The following is a 12,906-nucleotide window of genomic DNA, read 5'->3' on the forward strand; positions in this document are numbered from 1 at the left end:
GTGAACAGGGCACAAGGAAAGAAAAAAAAACATATAATTTAACTACAGCTAAAGTAAGGGTCAATATTAATGCTGCAATGCCTCTTGAGGCAGTTGGAATTCATCCAGACAATAAAACCAATAACAAAAAATAAATTTAGAATGCATAGTAAGCTCACATAGTAAACTCTGAGCTTGAATCTACAATAATTATTAGTATTACATCATAGAAAAATGTTTCAAATGTTGAATAAATGAGATTTTTATTAGGACCTACTGGGAAATATAAATGAGCCTCTGGGCTTTTGGGCATTCACAGGGAAATCATCAAGTTCTGATTTGCTTAAGGCACCATATCCATCTTCAAGGAGGGGCAGCACCAGGTAGGGGGAGTTGTGACAGAATACAGAAAATGCGATACAGGTCAGTCTCGTGAGGATCTTGCTCAACAATGAGACCAGTGGGCTTTCTCTGCCTTCAGGTAAATGTACACATCCCCAGACTCCAGTCTTCAGCTAATTAAGGAACCAGCATTTTTAATCAGTCATCAAGACACTGGACCTACTCTAACCTAAAGACAGAATTCAGTAAATGTTGGCTGTACCATAACACACCATGCTACTTACACAAGGACACAAAAGATTCTTTTGAAAGGCCCGTTTCTGAAGTCTGGAAGAAAGTTCTTCCCTGCAGCCCATAGTGAATACAAATGCAGTAGTGAAGACGCACTGCTTTACTCTCTCGAGTCTGACGTTATGATCTTATTTTTTGGTTCTTCTCATTCTTGCCACACACTCACAAAGCAGACAATGTTTTTTCAGGCAACAGTTGAGTTACCTTTAATACTCTTTCATTCAACCCACTCTGATGCTCTTTTTCTTCTGGAGAATTAAATTTGGGATATCATGCACAAAGTTGTATGACTACCATCAAAATGATTTTGTTTCTTTCAAATTGTTTCTTTCTTACATGAAATTTGGTAGTTTTTAGATTATTTTATTTCCACTCTACTGGAAAGGTGCATTGTTTTTTTAAACTATGTATAAATTCGCTCAGTTCCCCAGTGACGGAGAAAGTGTTCAGCCAGATCCCCTCCCCCTCCCCCCACACACAACTCCTCACTGCAAAAATATAAATTTGTCATCGGGAGGTGATTTCCATTATCTTTCAGAAAAAGAGCTGTGACAATACCAGCAGGGTATCGCAGTGATCCTTCCCTAGTCTAGATGTACTCCAGCTTGATACTGAATTATCCTTTTTGTACAAGGTGTGAAGTCAACCACCCACCTACTGTAGTTTTGTAGTCATCCAAAAATTGAATATGTTAAAAAATTAAAAAGCAATTGTAACAGCAGCTTCAGACATAGATACACTATTATTTTCTGGGAAGTCATAAAAACATTTAGTCTAAATTAAGGAAGAAAGCATTCCTACTGAGGTACAGTTTTTAAATTACTTTTATTTTTGATTTCTTTGATAAGTACATTCAGGTTTTGGGGAAATATGTCTTTGTTATTCCTGATCAGAAATTAGAAAACAGCCTAGTTCATAGATTTGTTTCAGTTGTGCTTGGTATGTCCATGCTTTGTCCAAAATAGAAAAATGGGTCCCTCTGCTTTTTGTTTCTCTAGAAAAGCAATACTACATTTTACCCCTTCCTGAACCTTTCAGTTTTGTATGCTTCATCGTATTTATAAAAGAAACAAAAAGCTCTCTGTGGAGACAGAATTGCATTTGAAATGACAAAACACAACAAATTCCTGTTTTACTTCTGCACATTAGAAACACTGCTCTTACATATACAAAAAAAATCTTACTACCTGCACTTCAGTGAATTAATATTGTGGGGAGGTTTACAGTTGTTGATATCTCTGTCTTGAATAGGTCCTGATATAACACAAACCTAAGCCTAAAAAGCACTAACTTTTAATGATTTTTAAAGACACTTCAGGCCAATAAACATTAGGCATGTCACAGATCTCCATGTAGGACAAAGTATCCTGTTACTGCAGGGACCTTCTTTTTATTTGTATCAGCAAAATTTACTTAGGACAATAATTCTAATGATACAGTGTCTTTTATTGCAAGGTAAAAGTAACATATTTAACATACAATACAAAATTATAATATTGGAAAAGAAATACTTTATATGCTTTTAGTCTTTTGTATGTCATCCGCAGGATGTTGTCTATGGTGAGTTACCATTTTTAATATCATTAGTTTCTGTTATGAAAAGGAGTTAAGGTGAACATCACATTCACAGATATTTACAAAGCTTCAAGACAGTTGTGCTCAAATCCATTTTGGTTGTCTTTAAGTCCCCTGCTGAAGAGAGATAAATCAGTTTTATTATATAATTATTGCAAATAAGAAGGCCAAGACAGAGGTGAGATGCACACTAGGTCTTGTGAGATGCAGTCTTTCTGGAATCATCCTCATCTCTCCCACCTTGAGCAGTGAAGGAGGTATATTCATGCTTCATAATGCATTGTTTTTTATAGAAAATGAGAACCCCTAATTATTTTTGTTGTACACACCTAATGTGGTATGACCAGTTGTGTCAGAGACCTGCACATCCTGCAACCACTGAGCTTAATGTTCTCCACTGCTAGGGGAATCCTAGTCACAGCCAGCTAATGACATAACACAAGCTCGAACCCAGACTAGAATTCAAACTGCACTTACAGTAGGTGAGTGCCTCTCTTGTCTAAAATCTAAAAACAGGCATCAAAGAGAAGAAGATCAGTAACAGTCTTAGGAACCTGTTTTTTTTCCTCATTTGTTAATAAAGGACTGTATTGTTTGTTTTTCCTGTTTGTACTTTGCAACTCTTTGCATTTTGCATTAAAGCCAAAGAGAACCATTGTCCTATTAGAACTTTTTTTTAAATAGGTTCAAAGTCAAAATATTTCTAGGTGCTCCGACCAACCATTGATGCAATCGTAACGAATTTTGCTTTTAAAGTTATATTTTGATCATCCAAGATTATAAAGCATAATAATAAAAAGTCATACCCTATCCTTGACATCTTTTAATTATTTACATTTGAATTATGATTCTTGATCATGCCGTACAATGGCTTCTTTCTCTGAGAGCTTTATTCTCTAATACCCTGTGGCAGCTGTAATAAAAAGCCACCTTGGTATTAGAATGCAAATGAGAAAAATCACAAGTTACCCGAGAAGGTAAAATCCCTGGTGATGCATTGAGTTGCTTTATCGTATTTTTGATGAACCCCCTGATGGGACGTGTCGACACTGATAGAGTTTCACGGGAATCTGAAACTCTCATTTTGCTAAATGACAAAAGTATTGATTTCCCTCCAGACAAAGGCAATCAATGTCAAGGGAAAGTAGCTTTACAGGAGGACTATTGACCTTCAGCTGAAATTAACCAACAATACACAGCAGAACGAAGTAATACAGGATTTCAGTGCTTACATTGATCTGTGTTCCTGGATATCTTTTTTTCCTTCTTTTCATTTTCCACTGCTCACACTACAAAATGCACGAGTTTGCCACACACGCACAATAAAACCTGCACACTTGCAAAACTGTTAAGTTCACCTCTGGAGCCTTAGAGGGCCTGCAGTGTTCTGAGACCCATGAAATGTTCGTCCACCAGAAAGACAGCCTTGCAGCTTTTGAAGGACTCCAACGGACTTGGGGAAGAATTCACATGGGACTCATGTCTTTGTGGAACACAGCCAGTATTTTCTCCCTCTGTTAGGCACTATGAGGAAGAAGCATCTGTGAAAAAGCAAAATATACAGTTTTGAATTGCATTTTATGGGTTATTTTGTGGGGAAAAACACAAATAAATGCATTCATAAAAAATGTACTTTATTGGTTGCAGTTTCCTTTACCACAGCTGGGCAACTCCTTCACAGAGTTTAAACACAAGCAGCTCCTTAATTATTTAGTTTATAGTTAGCAGGATTGTAGAAACACTATGCACCCTGGTTATACGATATTGCCCCATGTTCAGAAATCCTGTTCTCCACTAACACTATTACTTTACTGTAGTTTGCTGTCGTCTTAAAGCAAATCTCCAGACAATTACTTATACATAGAGCATTTTTTATGCATATTTATATTCCTGCAGCTAAAGTTTTAGCTTTGGCTTAAGATGAAGTCTGATAAATCTGAAGTTATGTTCAATGTTCTCAACATCAACTTTGAAAAGCTGTTGACTTCAGATTTGCAGCAATCAAACCCTAGATCTGATTTTGGTCTTCTGAACCAGGCCCTACACAGTGACCAGCACCAAGTTTGTGGTAGTCACATCTCAAAACCATCACTAACTCTTTGACTACTGACACTTAAAGAATCATTTCACCAAAGCTTTCAATGCAAAATTTAGTTTAAACTCACTTATAATATGACTGTGGGGTTCGGTACAGAATGGAGCAGGCATAGGACTCGGGAAAAGGGGTTAAACACATTTATAAACCACAACATGCCGTGAGGGACAAACTGGGGCAGGAGCGGCAAGGGCACAAGCACCAGAACACGAATCTGTTACAATATCTTAAACCCTTATTTTGTACAACAGAATATTTACCACATATTCCGAAGCAGTTTACTCTCTCACATAACATGAAAACACTGGGAGTCCAAAATGTTAATTATGGCCTGATATTCCACTCATTTTCTATTGACTTTAAAAGCTTTTTTAAATGTACTTTTATGTCCTCCATGGCTCTGTTACTATTACTTGCCTGGCCCTTCTTCTAATTAAAACAGCCCAGGTAAGGTAAACGGGCTGAAACAAAGACCATTACCCCAAGAGGTGAACCCATGCAGACTGGTATTGACAGGAAGTGAGGGTGGACGGTTGAGACTAAAAGACTGCACTGTCAGACAATGGACAATTTCTCACCTGAAAACAAATTCCGGTAGGTTAACTGGCTTATGGGAAAACTAGCCAGATGGCCTGGTGTGTGTGTGTTTAACTTTGTGTCTGTCTGTCCAATGATGGGCTGGCATTTCATCCAGGGTGTATCCTGCTTTGCTTGCTGGGATAGGATCCTAGCTCCCCCGTGATCCTGCATTGGATAAAGCTGTTAGAAACTGGATGGATAGATTAACTAAAACTTTTTGAACAGGAAACCCAAAGAGTTTCTACATCTTTGTTGTATATCCATGAATGGTGCAATGGTCCTGATACCATTAGAATTATGAAGCTGTTTTGTAGCATGCAATCAATACATAATACAACAACATTACCACTTCATAACTGCAATTCGGTATAGTTTGTGTTTGATTTTGCTTTGGTACTGGATCTCCCTTTTTAACACTGAAGGAAATAAGTCACCAAAGCACATCGCTCAAATCAACATGTTGAAATTCCCTTGAAAAATTATCCATCTCCAATGCATCGAATATTTAACCAGTGAATAAACTGGAAATCACACAGGAGAGGCCCTGCATACAGTACCTACTGGAGTTTGACTTGACATAAAATAAAGTTTAAATAAAGCAGAGAAGATAAAGTCCCTCCCTATTGCTGGAAGTCAGAAAATGTTTCCTCAATTTAATCATGTTACCGTATCTATTTGTTACCCATTATCCCAGATATGAAACATAAGAATGTAAGACATAGTGGAGGCTATTTAACCCAAGGCATCTGGGAATCTGTTTATACCATTCAAAGGTACAGTATATCTGTGGAGTTTTAAATGCCAATCGCCTAGCTCATGTTCAATTCCGTTGTGAGTGCTGAATGATGGAAGCCTAGTGCTGGGTGATCAAGCTGCCCTGAGACACGTCTCTCGTTTCAGTGCTTTGCCCGAGGGAAACTCAAAAGAAATGAATGCCTCTCACTGTAGGTTTTCACTTGGATTCCTTTTTCCAAAATGCATGTTTTGAAAAGCAAAAGCATCTTTCAACAGTGATGAAATCCAAAGCAGACACATTATTGTCAGCTGTGCTTATAGCTTTTATGAACTAAAGCAACAATAAGACCGGGTTACTGTCTTGCAGTTTGTAGCAACTGTGAAGTAGAAAATAAACTGTACTAATCCTTGTACTCATTTTCAGATATAAACATAAACTGCAAATGATGAATTCACAAATAATGGCAGAAAGCCATGTGTTGTCTCTTTTTCTGTATTTATGCATACTGTATATTTCTATATTTATGTATAAATGTCACATCACATCTCTTTCAATAACCACTTATCGAATTCAGGGCCACAGCCACAGGGGCCTTGAGCCTATCCCAGGAAGCACTGGATGCAAAGCAGTATACATTGTGAAGAGAACGCCAGTGTATTGCAGGCCCAAATGGACAGAAACAAGCACACTCTCCCTCCAAGGCCACTTCCTTGAAGACTTTGGACTATGGGAGGAAACTGGAGCACCCTCAGGAAACCCTTCGCAAACCAACGGAGAACATACAGACTCCACACAGATAGTATCCCAGGAATTGAACCCAGGGCTAGAGCACTGCAAGGCAATAATGTAAAAAACTGCTCCACCATGTCACCTGAGCTTATATATTTTTGTATACATTTATGTAGAAATTATATGAATAATCATTTCCCGCCATTATGTTAATTTCTTAAAATTAGAGATATTAATAATAATAAGTGGACAATTTCCCTAATATGTGTAATACATTATAAGGCAGACCATTTAAAACGTGTGTGGGTGTTTTAAGAAGATGGATCTTTTAGAAATAATATTTATATTTTTTGTGCAAGATGGGTAATTCATTAACAATGTTGTAGAAAATATAGTTTCAGTTCTGATTAACATACATGCGTGAATACACTGAAGGGAAAAGGTGCTTTATATTTTGGATTGAGTTCATATCCTTATATGAATGGATTTATGAAGGGTCATGAAACTGTAGTGGACTAATCATTTCCCTTTATGGAAACTTTGGCTTTACACTTTGCTCTCTATCACAGCACCCCTGCTTAGTGTGGAGGTGGACTTCTGCTTATTGGGTGTGTCTCACTGTGTTCCAGCTGAAATTCCAGCAGACACATTCACAAAGCTACTGTATTATAGATGTACAGCTCTGTGGAAAAAAAAACATCTTGTAAAGACAGTTTACTCATAATTTGAAAATCGTGCTAGAGAATTACATTCAGGGCTTCTGTTTATGTTTACATAAAAAAGTATTTTAAAATTGTTTTGAACATTGGTGTTTTTTGTATCTTTTCTCCATTAAATAACCCATCATGAGGTTAAAGTTTCTGCCACTTCTCTTCACTTTGTCTCAGAAATGTGAATAAAATACTTCCACATTTATTACAGCATTGCCCTGTAGTTATATGGTCAGAGATCTTTTTTTTTGGTTTTAACTCGATTCTTTTTCCACATGATGTTTCACAGCCAGTCATAATGTTCATAATGTTAAAATGTTAATCATACAATTATCCTTTTAATAGAATAGATAGCTCTTTTGTAGATTTTCTACAACAGCCAGTGAATATCTGAGCATAAGATCAGATCACTTTATTGGCCATATACAATTTCTTGCATTAGGAATTCGTCTTTTCGCATACCCCAGCTTGCTCTTCATGAGACACACAGACAGGGAGAGAAGCTTGGGGTCAGAGCGCAGAGTCAGCCATTGTACAGTGCCCCTGGAGCAGTTGGGGTTAACAGCCTTGTTTAGGAGCCCAAGGGGGTAGGATTCCTCTGCTGGCCGCAGGATTTTAACCAGTAACCTTCCAGCCACAGGCACAGATCCTTAGCCACAGTGCCACCACTCTGCCCTAAAGAGCATATGAAGCAATTGAAGGTTTTTAAGTTTCATATATGATGCAGACTGTCATATGCTCAGGTCATTTTGGAGCAAAGAAATTTATTTTCACATACAACTGATATATGTGACGTAATAGCATGAAGGAATACCTCTGGTAAATGCGTTTTAGACTCTAAATTCTGTCTTATCAATGTCATCATACTTTCTCCAACAGAATAGAAATTAGAATGTGAATTATATATATATATTATTTTATTATACAGTTCTAATACATACAGTATATGCATAATATAACAGATATAGGGCTGCACAGTGGCCAGTATTGCTGCTGTGCAGTGCTGGACCCCTGGGTTTAGTTCCAGACTGGGGTGTTGTGTGAGGTTTGCATGGTATCCCAGTATTTGAGTGGGTTTCTTATACTGTACATGCTCTGGCTTCTGTAAAAAGTGGCCCTGGTGTGAGCGTGTGTGAGTGTGTGTTTTGGTCTGTTGGTGCCCTGAGATGGACTGATACTTATAGTGGAGCTCTTGCAGAGATCCAATGGGTTACATTTCAGGGAATGCACAGGAATGAGGGTAGTTCTGAAAATACTGGGAAACAGGACTAATAATGATGATCAAAATCTCTGGCTTTTAGGATCTGTAAGCATATGCCCTATGTAAAAAACTGAAGTTAACCAGATAGCAACTAAGAACTCAACTGGAGCAAAAATTAGGAGACAGTCTTACTCCAGGAATAAGGTTAGAAACCAGTACTCTACACAACTAGTGACTATGACAAGGTACAGATTGATATGGGTTTTATTTAACTACAATGAAGTAAAAAGCAGACATTTTGAAGGAAGCAAGATATACTGTGCTCAGATCACTTGGATTTTAAAATTTGATGAAACAGCTTAGCCGTGTAAACACCAAATCGGACCCCAAGGAGTTCACTCTGTGTCAAATTCACACCGAATGCTTCATGTATCATGCTGCAAATCACTACCAGGAAGCCACTCTGAGGAAACGGAGTCCCATAAGATCAATATTAAGTGTAGCTGAAAAAAGAAAAAGTCCATCTTCCATTTCAGACAGCCTGTTGCTTTCTCAGATATCTGTGACGTCACTAACTTGGCAAGACCAGTGTGCTAGATCACCCACACTCATCTCTATCGGACACCTGTGGGATGTTCTTGGGTGACATGTTTCATTGTGGCATTGACACTTACAGTAAGTGAGAGCTTGGGATTTGTTTTACTTATTATTCCAGATGGACCATAGAGAGTATTCAATGCACATTTGCACTTTGTGATTTAATTGCTCTTATTGTGGTGGTGATGGCTCCTTTTTGGGAAAGACCCTCTAAAAAGACCTGTACTGCTCTGTTCTAATTGATGAAAACATAAAACTATAATATAAAAGACGTGTCTTTCATTTTAAAAAGAAATGTCTTAGACAACACACTTCAGAGGGCATTTTGAATGGTCTTCTGGCTCATAAGTTAGTATATTAACATGGCTTTAAAAAACAGTAATTTTTTATTTAAGTTTAACAGAAATGACTCTTCTACTTACAAATTTGTTAATAAATTGTAAAATATCTATTTTTTCTGGAATATTCCATTTTAGAATTCACCACCTGCAATGCAGCTGGCTTTTAACAGTAAATTACAACAGCCTGATACAGCACACATAAAACTCTAGCCCATGCAATTCAAAGCCTCATTAATAACCAGGCTTTTATCATTCAATGAGTCAGCTACTTGCAAAAGCGAGCACGTAGGCCACAGGAGGTTTCTGCCTTCGGATTAATAAAGTGAGAAATGTTCTGGCTATTAAAAAAGGCAAACAGACAAGCGTTGCACAATCGACTGTTTTGTGCCTTTCGCAGAAGCTTTCGAAACCTGGCTTAAACCCCTCTGTGCTGAAGCCAAAATTATTTCCTGGTGATTTTTTCCCATAAAAAATAGCCGCAGCAGAGTAACATTAATGCAGACTATAAAACTTGTAGAGAGACCTTTTTTTGGTAGAGCATTCATGAGTGGCTATGAACTTTAATGACTGTAGAAACCAACAATTTAGTTCCCAATCTCTATTTACAGAAATAAATCTAAACCCCGTTTCTGATTCTGAGATTCAGGTTTGTGTTCTGGTCTAGACAATATAATACAAATATATTCTTTGCACACCTCACTCCTAGGCATCCTTGAGGGCTTTTACAAAAATAGAAACAAGGAAAATGTAAAAGCAAAAACATTTCACAATTCACTCTTGTACTCCTTTCCATAATCCCATAATTCTTTGGGCTCCCTTTTCTGCATATTAAGCACACTTGTACTTTTTCGTTTGTGTTTAACAGTTCATTTTGAAGACATCACCTGGGTTAATTTTGACATTGCTTTTGATGATTTTGAGGTCCACTCGTCGTCTTCTCTGATCAAGACTAAAGTGATTCTGTTCCTTAAGCCTGTCAGTGTAAAACATTCTTTTCAGCTCCCAAATGCATCTTGTTACTCTTCTCTAGACTGATTCCAGAGAACTGATATCTTTGATTTAACACGGTGGCTAAAATTGTACACAATATTCTAAATGAAGACTTAATTGTGAATTTTACAATTTGTATATAACAGTCCTTGATTTAAATTTTATGCTTTTCACTATATGTCCTAGCTAAATTGTTTGCCTTTTTAATTGCTTCCACACAATAAAAACAACAACAACAACAAAACAACAATAAGCAGTTCCTGGATGGACTCTGCAACAGAAATCACTTCCCCCCATCTCTTAGGGCAGGTAGATAAACTATGAATTGTAGAACTTCGAGCACAGGCTGGGCTTTGAATCAGGGCCATTTCTCAAACAGGAAGACACTTTCAATATTCCCAGCCTGCTCTCGCTCCATTAAACATTTGGTGCAAATACTCAAAAACAACAGGCGTAATGGAGCACAGAAGGCCATCAAGACTCCTTCTCCGCACACTCGAGGGCCATTTTTGCCTTCCTTATTTCCTCCCTTGGTAAGTACCAGCCTGGAAAATCACTAGAAGCTGTTTCAGTCTTTGCCAGAATCCCTGTGCATCAGGTTTCATTATGCAGCTTTTACAGAGGCCTTTCTATGCTTGGTCTCCGATTTCTCCCATTTTCTGTAGAATTAATCCTACATTCTGACTCAAACCTTACAGACGGTATGAGATGGATTCCAAGGCCACTTTGCATGGGCTTTACAAGAGAAAAATAGGGCTTGTCAGCAGCTGAAGTGGCCAAAATGAACATAATATTTTAAATTATCTTTGTGATACAATAAAGCTGGATGCTGGAGGTGGGGTTGTATGAAAAATAGAATGCCTGGAGATCTTGAGGGAGTTTAGTATGAAGGTAATTTATATTTTTTTCCCTCAAAGTGTTGAATCGTGGAAGTTGTTTTTAAATGAAGAAAAATGAGTGTTAATTTTTTTTTTCCCTAAAGAAAAATAAACTATGACACTGGAAGCGTTACATTAATCTTTTTTGATGCTAAATTACTAAATACATTTTTGATTCTGCAACACAAGGCAGGTGGCAGGGGATTAATTTTACTGAAGGTCAGTTCATTATTTGTTCCACACATAGAAAAATGCAATACAAGAAATGAAAAATAAATTCTTAGTTTTTCCCCCATGGTTCCTTTTATCATTCCAAACTGAGTTTCTTCTTTTATGTGGTATTCTATTTTTGCAGTTTGCTCTATAAGCTTCTCACAAACGGATTTAAAATAGGAAATTAATTCAGTAGCCCTTGTCTGGAAAGTAGAGTACTTACAACACAGAAATAAACTGCTAATTTGCAAAGAGCTGCTGCCCTCTGCTGTTTGAATTGATATTATTATAGAGAACTAGTTTGTTTTCCACGTTCAGTGTCAGACATGCATCACAGCCCTTGTTTCTTTTATCACTTGTTAAACATTTTTGGGATAATGTTTCTCTGGTGTGAGATGGCATGCATCACCCCTACTAAACACATCCATAGTACAAGACACTTGTCTGCTCTATGAGATCTTGTTTTTTTTGTCAGCAGTGGTTACAATCTTGCACTCCTGGTGAAATTAGATGGGCAAATCTTCTGAATTGATGGTCTGAAACTAAAATAAATCCTTTTTTACACCATTAATATAGGACTCCAACATGGGAAATCTCTCAAGGTTGTAATTACAGTTCAGTAATTGTGAATAAACACTCACAAGAGAAAGATGAAAACAGCAGTGTTTTTCCTAACAGTGCTCCTCAGGTTCCAGGTATCACTACTACCACTGCAATTAGATAGGACAGAATTGTTCCTATCTGTGCAACCTGAAGCGTATTTTGTCTAAGAGCTTCATTTTTACACTATTTTCTTTTTGAAACCTCAAGAGTACTGCATCCCTATTAATCTGAGAAGCTCCTGTCCCGCATGAAGGTGATAGTGTTAATTACTCATCTAAGGGAGGTCATTAAGGGAATGAAAGCTGGCATTTTTGCAATCAGCACTGTTTATTGCCAGCTTTTGACATGCAATTATGTTACAGTAACCAGCACATAGGGAATTACACAACATCCATTTTTTCGCTTTTATCCAGAAATTAAATGTGAAGTGAATGAACACTGGGAAGCATGAGACTGCTTTATAGGCATTTGAATACCACATATTCAGACTTACCGTTGGCAGAAACACCACAGGGCTGATAAAGATTTTCTTTCATCACTGCATAATGTCCCCACAAATAAAACCTGTTCAAAATATCACAAATTCAAATTTAGCATATCCCTATTAAGAGACTCTGAAGATATGCCAAACAAGCCAGTCTTAATGATGTATTTCTGCACATTAAACACTGCTTACTTCCCTACTGAGGATGCCTTTTATCTATGAAATACTGTAACAGTACATCACTGCTGTGGAAGAGATTGAGTTAATGGATACCTCTACTTCATAACTGTGTGGCTATTGTTTAAGAATGAGTCAGCGTGGCTGGCTGTTAAAACGAACAAGATGAGTGCAGATCTGTTTCGTGGGCACAGAGTAGGCCAAGTGGGAGTGAATGTGCTGGATTGTTGGTTATACAGCTCGCTGTGCATGAGTTTAACATTTCTCTTTCCTGCACAATGAAAATTAATTACAGCTTTTCAAAGTTATAAGATTGAAGTTATGTCATGCAGAGAGCCAGAGAAGATTGGAAAAAAGAAACAATTAAAATGATAATGCCTTATTGA

General features: G+C 37.5%; 1 long non-coding RNA gene across 1 annotated transcript; it reads right to left on the reverse strand.

Annotated features, from left to right (window-relative positions):
• Positions 1 to 2,037: 2,037 nt before the first annotated feature.
• On the reverse strand, positions 2,038 to 12,629 carry LOC107078473 (uncharacterized). The gene is made up of 2 exons (XR_001479399.2): positions 12,353 to 12,629; positions 2,038 to 3,728 (listed from the first exon to the last, which is right to left on the reverse strand). It is a non-coding gene; the product is annotated as an uncharacterized lncRNA (long non-coding RNA).
• Between the last annotated feature and the right edge of the window lie 277 nt (positions 12,630 to 12,906).

This window comes from Lepisosteus oculatus, chromosome 9 (genome assembly GCF_040954835.1).
Source record: "Lepisosteus oculatus isolate fLepOcu1 chromosome 9, fLepOcu1.hap2, whole genome shotgun sequence".
Lineage (NCBI taxonomy): Eukaryota > Metazoa > Chordata > Actinopteri > Semionotiformes > Lepisosteidae > Lepisosteus > Lepisosteus oculatus.